The sequence below is a fragment of the Podarcis liolepis genome (genome assembly GCF_965112155.1).
Source record: "Podarcis liolepis genome assembly, chromosome: 7".
In the NCBI taxonomy this organism is placed as follows: domain Eukaryota; kingdom Metazoa; phylum Chordata; class Lepidosauria; order Squamata; family Lacertidae; genus Podarcis; species Podarcis liolepis.
In genome coordinates, this window is record NC_139561.1 from 67,744,669 (window position 1) to 67,752,747 (window position 8,079).

The following is an 8,079-nucleotide window of genomic DNA, read 5'->3' on the forward strand; positions in this document are numbered from 1 at the left end:
TTAAGCAGCGGCCAATTAGCCAATAGTTGAAGCCTGGCCCTCCCAAAGGGTGAGGTGAGAAACCCTGCAGAATTTCTGAATGGCACTGGAGAAAGCACCAGTTCCTATTGGCTATTTATACAGCTCCCAATAAGGAAATGGCAAATCAAGCTGCTAGGCTGTGGCTTGTTTGATGTGATGGTGGGTGGTGATCAAAGCAATTTATCTGGATGCTGGAGCTAGGATGACATGCGGTAGTATATGAGTCCAAAGCCCTTGAACTTCTTTCAACAGCATGGAGAAGGAGAGGTGGTCCCCATAGCTCAGTCTGGTAGGCGGGCATCAGCAACCTATACCAGGCAAATGAATTCAGTATGGAAAGCATCACTCCATTTGGGCCCTGCTATCTGAAGTTTTGGGAACAGGCCATACTGTAATTGGAAATACTCTGATTCATAAGATTGCAACATTAAAACAGGCCCAAATGTGAAAGCTTTGGTATGGAGCCTCCGTGTTAACTTGGCATCAAGAGTAAAGAAGCTTTTTGGTACAGGAGCTACTCAAAACTGGATCCCAAGATACATGTGCCAATTTTTTATTATTGTATGCCATAGTCCGGCTCATTCGTTGACTCTCCTGGGTAAGACAGCTGCTTCCCAGAGTAGCTTGAGGGCTGTGATGTGCACTCACAGGTCTGTCACACAAAGAGCATCACCAGTCAGGCCGCTTGGAAATCTGAGCTGCGTCATGCAGGAGCCCCATTCATTTCAGTGGTGGATTGTGACCCCCTAAGGTGTGTGTGGGGGGGGCTTTTTCAGAGCAAGGTCTGCACTCCTGTCTGGGTTCTGAGGGCCACACATCTGGTTGGCAGGGCCAGAAGGAAAATGAGGTAAAGCAACAGCCACATATCTAAGCTTTGTACAATAGGCTAATTTCTACACTCACATGCTTCTCTCTGGACTCGGCTACACAGCTGCAAATAAAACATTTTAAGTGTGATGTAAAGTGCATTATACAAATGTGACACTGGATGGCGATGGTGAGCTATGGGAAATTCAATATATTTTTCAGAACATGTTTTTTTTAAAAGCATTTTATATGTGTGTAGATTCCACCTCTGTTCTCCATCCGGGCAACTGAGAGGCATGATACACCATGGATACATCATGGTTAGAGCATTGGACTAGGACCTGGGAGACCAGGATTCAGCTCCCCACTCAGCCATCAAGCTCCCTGGATGACCTTGGGCCAGTCACTGCCTCTCAGCCTAGCCCACATTACAGGGTGGTTGTGGGGAATAAATGAGGAGGGCAAGTATGGATACCGCCTTGAACTCATTGGAGAAAAGGTGGGATATAAATGCAATCAATCAATTTCAGCCAGGCAAAATCATTCATGGGGGGTGTGAAGTAGGGCTGGTGATGGGTGTGGCCTAGGGAAAGGGGGTGTGGCCTAGGGAGAGTCTCAAGGACCAGATAGAGAGAACTGGAGGGCTGCATTTGGCTCCCAGGCTTGAGGTTCCTCACCCCTGGCCTGTGGCATAGACCATAAGAGGCTGAATCAGGGTGTTCCATTCTCTCCTTCCACTCTTCTCAACTGATGCTCAACATTTGATAGCTGCAGAACATGGTGGACTATGTTCATTATAAAAAATCTAGTGTGCAGCTGCATGAAAACGCCAACTTCTATCCTAGGGGTCATCAGGAAATGGACAGAAATTAAAAAGGTGATTCCATGGTTCCTGATGACTGTGGGTCATCCAGTCATTGGTTGGGCCACATTTGGGGTGCAATGTGAAGATCTGGTCACCCTATCTCAAAAAGGACAATAGACAGGAAAGAGCTGGGAAGAAAAGCAACTGGAATGCTCAAGAGTTGAGGGCTTTTTAACTTCAAAAAAAAAAGATGACCTGTGTATGTATAGCAGGATTGTGTCCAGATTTTCACTTTTTGAAATATGGCAATCCAAAATAGAGGTTTGTAAAATGATATGGGGAGAGAGAAATTATTCTGCTCTCATAGCAGAACTATGGAACAGCCAATGGGCAGTAGATTCAGGACAGTTAGAAGTAAGAACTTCACACAGCACATTGCTAACTTGTGGAACTCATTGCCACAAGATGTAGTAATGGTCTTTTTCTTAGATGGCCTTAAACAGGAATTGGACAAATGAATACCTGCTCATGGGCTTACCAGGAGCCTCTGTCTCCCTGTCGTAAGCCAAAAATGGCTTATCCTACATCCCCACTATCATAAAGTCAGGGTTGGGGGAACTCTGTAACTTTTCAGATATTGTTGGACTCCAGTTCCTATCAGGCCAGCCCTTGGCCAACAGTATCTGGAGGGCCATAGCTTCCCAACCCAGATAGAACCTTCACCTGATCCAGCAGGGATCTTCTGCATTCTTAAGTAGCAACACAAGAAACTATAATATATTGAGATTTCATTCCTATGTTGACATGTCTCATTCATCTTGCTCAAAATCCAGCTGGTTTCTTACCCAAGGTCAGAAAGCAATCTGTCCTCCTCCTTCCTTGTGTCGGCATGTTCTTTTGGAAGTCATAACAAAAACAGCAAAGCCAGTCCTTTGAACCAGATTCTGTATTAGCGCGTAATGTTTTGTTATGCACTCAGGACAGTTTGCCTTGTTTGGACAAGAGTTACTTGATGTTTTCTTTTTTAAAAAAACCAAGCAATTTTGAATACTTTAAATATATATATCATAATTTCAAAATTAAAACAGATTAAATTTTACCCAGCTCATAAATATATATATATAAAATAAGCAAATCCTGTATCATGATTAGCATTATTATCAAAAAATCAAAAATTTTAAAACCGTAACATATTAAAACACAATGGTGGATTTGGGATGAAAAGTTTGGGAAGAATAAACACCTCAAGTGTCTCAAGCCAGAGTAAAGAGATGTCTTTTCAGCACTCACCAGCAGCTGTATGATGAAGGAGCCTGATGTGCCTCAGTGGGGAGGAAGTTCCACAACTTAGGGGCCTCCACCGGGAAGACCCTCTCCCAAGCCACCAACCCTACAAGCCTCTGAGGGCATAGGAACTACGAAGAGGGCCCCCTCTGCTGGTCTCCACATCCAAGAGGGTGTGTAGAGATGAAGGTGGTCTTTAAGTTCTCTTGTTTATCTTGTTAAATGGTTTTGACACTTTTTGTGTATGTAGAGCAACTCACAAATGTAATAGTGAATTAGAACAAATAAAACAAATTAATAGAGCTCTAAGCTTTCTTTCCTGGCACCATGCCACAAGTGATGGTTAGTCAGTCTCTGGAAGGGACAAATACTGCTGCAAACTTTGCATTTTACCTTTATTTTGCTCAGATGCATCAAGCGCAGCTGTCATCGGAAAAGAAGAGAACGTTCAGAAGTGTCCGTGAAGGTCAAATAATGGAATGAAGACACACTGGGCCAAAAGCAAAGCGTACGTCACCCTAAAACTGTAGGCACCGACAAGGCCTTATCTCATAGCCATAATAACATCATTCCAGCATTGCATTGTCTGGGGGGTGAGCTGTATGTGGGCTGGAGAACAGATATTATCTGCAAGCTATGTAAACATTTTTCAGTTCAGCAATGTTTTCCTCTCATTCTGAGATATGCCCCATATGGAGCAGAGGGATAAATATTTTCTTGAATTCCGGTTTCCCTTGCTGAATTTGCTTTGCAGCACATTGTCACCCATTTCTGAAGGAACTTCGGGGGTAGCACAGCAAGGAACCTGCGTGGGCAGGCCTTAGGTCTGATGGCACCCCCAGTTGCTGCAGCCATGGCTTTCCCACAGAGGCTACCACAGGGTGGAGGAGGCAGAGATGGGGTGCACAGGCCCCAGCCACCACCCCTCCTGCCATCCTCAGCCACTGGCTTGCCTGTGCTAGCCCTTAGCGTTGTCCCTACCCAGAGCTGGACAAAGGGTTTGCCTGCTGCTACCACAGCTCCTGACACCGCTTGTTGCTGGTGGGACTGCAGAGGAGGCAGAAGGCAAAGGAGGGGTGTGACTTTCCCTGTGTTTTACAGATACACCCACACCCACACCCACACAACCACATATACACACCCACACCCCCTTAATAAACTATGATTCCTGTGGGCGCCATTTTCTGTTTGTCTCCAGCGGCAAAATGTCTTGGTCAGGCTGACCCTGGGGAGGAGACAAAGCAGGTTTGAACAGTAAAACTCTCTCTTTGTGCCTCTCGAGTGCTCGAAAAAGGTGGTAAAATTGCTATCCATAAACGCCCCCACCCCACCCCCAGACACAGCGTAAAAAGCAGAGCAGCACAGCACTGGTTTGATTGAATAGTGCTTGTAAACTAAGTTATTCCTCTTACTCGGAGTTACCCAGTGAATAAGCTTCATGTATTTACAGTGGTACCTTGGTATAAACAGCTTAGTTTATGAACAACTTGGATTAAGAACTTTGCAAACTCGGAAGTAGGTCTTTTGGTTTGTGAACTTTGCCCTGTTGAGTGTGTTCCGTTTGTAAATTGAGTCCCCCGCTGCTATGGGAAAGCATGCCTTGGTTTAAGAATGCTTTGGTTTAAGAATGGACTTCCGGAACGGATTAAGTTCGCAAACCAAGGTACCACTGTACTGTAATTATATTCCATGTCCAACCCTCTCCCCTACGGGATCCCACAGGTTTCAATCTTGTCTCTCATGCTTTTAAACTTTTATTTGAAACTGCAGGGAGAGGTCATTCAGGGGCCTGAAGTGAGCTTGGAATCAGCATTATGGAAGAGAGGGCTATCAGAGGCTACCAGCCATGATGGCTATTCCAGTTCCAGGGAACCATAGCATGGGAGAGTGCTCTTGTGCTCCGATCCTGCGTGCGTGTTTCCCCACAGACATCTGGTTGACCACTGTGAGCAGTGGCGTAGCGTGGGGGGTGCAGGGGGGGCCGGCCGCACCGGGCGCAACATCTGGGGGTTAGGGTTAGGGGGCGCAAATCCACGGGTTAGGGGGTGCAAATTACTTGCCTTGCCCCGGGTGCTGACAACCCACGCTACGCCACTGACTGTGAGAACAAGATGCTGGTCTGGAGAGGCCATGGGACTGATCCAGCAGACTCTTCCTATGTTCTTAACATGGGTGTTGCCAGGATTTTTGTAAGAGGGGGCACGACTTTTGTTAGGGGGCAGAACCGACATGATTGGTCAGTTAGTTAAGTATTTCTATTGTTTTACTTGGGGGGGGGGGGAGAAACGCTGCCACCCTGCTCCCCCTTGGCAATAATAATAATAATAAATTTTATTTATATCCCGCCCTCCTCGGCCAAAGCCGGGCTCAGAGTGGCTAACATCATACAAGTAAGACAATGCATAAAAACAAGTGATCAATAAATTAAGATACGTCCCACAATTAATTCAAACAAATTAAAATTAAAATTAAAACTGGACAGGTGGCAATCTTCAGGTTAAAATTGAAGTCGGTTACCAACTGTTTCCACTTGTTGCCCATGGTTCTTATGTACGTGTTTGTAGAAGTGTGTGAGTGGGAGTGTGTGTGGATGTGCTGGGTGGTATATGGAAGGGAGTGTGGGCCTCTGGCTGGAAAATGTTGCCTGCTCCTGTCTGTTGCTACCCAGAAGCATGAAATCCTGGCTATGCTCCTTCCTCTGTATTTGACCACAGCTGGTGAGGGAACAGAGCTATGCAATGACCCCGGCTGACACAAAGGAGATGGAGATTCAGGTCATCCTTCATTCTTTCAAGCCACTTGCTCTGCTGTACTCTGCTTTGGGCTTTTTTTCTGAGAGTAGGTTTTCTACAGCCTTACAAGGGAAGGAGAGCTATTATGAACATAGCTCTCGAGGGACGGTGCACTCAAACTGGGCTGCCCTTGTCTTGTGGCTGAAGGACTAACAAACACCACAGACCTTAAAGGAGCAGCGATAGGGGGACCGTTCTGTAGTGCAGGGGTGGGGAAACTCATAGGGCTGGTCTTCCCTACGCCTTGCAGGCCAAATTTGACAGGTGGGCTGCCCACTCGGTATTTGGAGTTCCGTCACAGAAGGGGGGCAAATTCAATTCAGTTTGCATTTCAAGCCATGCATAGTGAATTGTAGTCTTTTTTTTGAAAGACTACAAGAGCTGAAACCCACCCACCCCTTTGGAATTCATACTGCTCCAAGTATGCAATGCAGTTTTCAGATAAATGCATAGGCTAGGGCAAAGGGTGCATAAAAACGCATATAAGAGTGAAAAATGACATACAAATATGCTTTGCAAAAAGAAACTTAGGACTTATCCACACCTCTGTTTCCCCCTCCACTTCTTCCCACTCTTAAAATTAAAGAGAGCCAGTGTGGTGTAGTGGTTAAGAGCAGTGGACTGGTAATCTGGTGAACTGGGTTCGCGTCTCCGCTCCTCCACATGCAGCTGCTGGGTGACCTTAGGCCAGTCACACTTTTCTGAAGTCTCTCAGCCCCACTCACCTCACAGAGTGTTTGTTGTGGGGGAGGAAGGGAAAGGAGAATGTTAGCCGCTTTGAGACTCCTTCGGGTAGTGATAAAGCGGGATATCAAATCCAAACTCTTCTTCTTCTTCCTCTTTAGCACTGAATTGGAACAATCAGCAATCGGGTTTCCTGTGGATTGCCATTTGTTCCGATTTAGCGCTAAAGAGCAGGTTTTCCTGGGGAAAGCAGTGGGGCAAAGGCAAAACCGCTTGGACCCATGCTTTCAAGGCACAGGACAAAAGGAAGTGTGGACGAGCCCTTCCTATGAAAACAAAACAGAACATACCTGGCAGAGACCTAGTCATTCAGATGGGGAAATGGTGCTTTTCTAACTTCGTGCTGTACATTCCAGCTTTCTGCTCTGGAGCTAGTATAGTTCTCCTTCAAATCCCATGCACAGCAAATGCATCTGGCAATACCGATTCCCCCACTGTCCTACATGTCTTTTGCCAGTGGAGAAGTTCATTGCGACAAACTACACACATTTTCCATTCCTTCTGCTGGGCTATGGAGGTGCTATACACAGATTTGATCACTAGGTGGCAACAGCATACCATTCTAGTCTTCAAAATACAGTAATTGTTTTCCCACCCAGAGGGTGTGTGGTTTGCCTCTGAATTTCAGTGAAATCCAGCGCTCCTTGACCTTTCCTGACAAATGTAGACTGTTTAATATATGCACCTCTGAAGCCTGTCTGAAGGCTGCTCTGATGTCCAAAAAGTTGTTTTCTAAGCTTTTGTGAATAACCATTCTCTTGGCTGCTGTTTCTTCGGCTACACAACTGGACAGCTTCAAGAGCTCTTGGTCAGGGATCCGCCCAATGTGGCCAAGGGGAAGGCATGTTGCCAGAGATTCATTCTGCAAGGCAGACCATACGCTTTTAGGAATGCTGCAGTTAATTTTTTTAATTATAATTGAGTCATGTGACCCAAAAATTTGAAACAATGTGGACTAAAGACAACTTCTGAGGCCCCTCCAGGATTAGAGGCCCTGGAGCTTAAGCTTCATTAGTTTCATAGCAGACCCACCCCTGCCCTGACCCTCTGGGATGAGCAAGGCTGCACTCTTGCACAGAGGGAGTCTCACATGTTGGGCAGCCTTGCCATTGTCTGCTGTGTGCCAGGACCCCCAATCCACCCCTTGCTCTGTGTCCCTGGGTTCCTGCCTGCCTGGCAACATTTAAAAAGTGCTGAGCGCAGAAGCGATTTCACAGCCAGCTTTTGCTAAGGCTTTAGGCAATCTCTCTTCCTCCCTCGTCTCAGGGGCAAGTTCCCATGAAGACTCAGAAGGACAGGATTGTTCCTTCCATGCAGGGACAGAGAGAGTACTGTATTTCCAGGTGCCTGGCATTGGATTAGGTAGCTAAAGGATGACATGAGGCCTGTACTGGCTGGCAGAGATGCCCCAGGGAATTTCTGTTGCTTACAAAACATACAAGAGGGCAAAATGGGGGATCGATTCTGGCTGAGCTCTCTCTCTTTTGGCCCCACCGTGGCATAGAACCAGGTGGCCAATCTGTGCTCCAGGATTCTGAGGAGCCCTAGATCTAATTTCATGTGGGTGGCAGGGAGAGGGGGAAAAGTTAAGGTCACTCATCACCATAACATGCCCCCCTCTCCAAA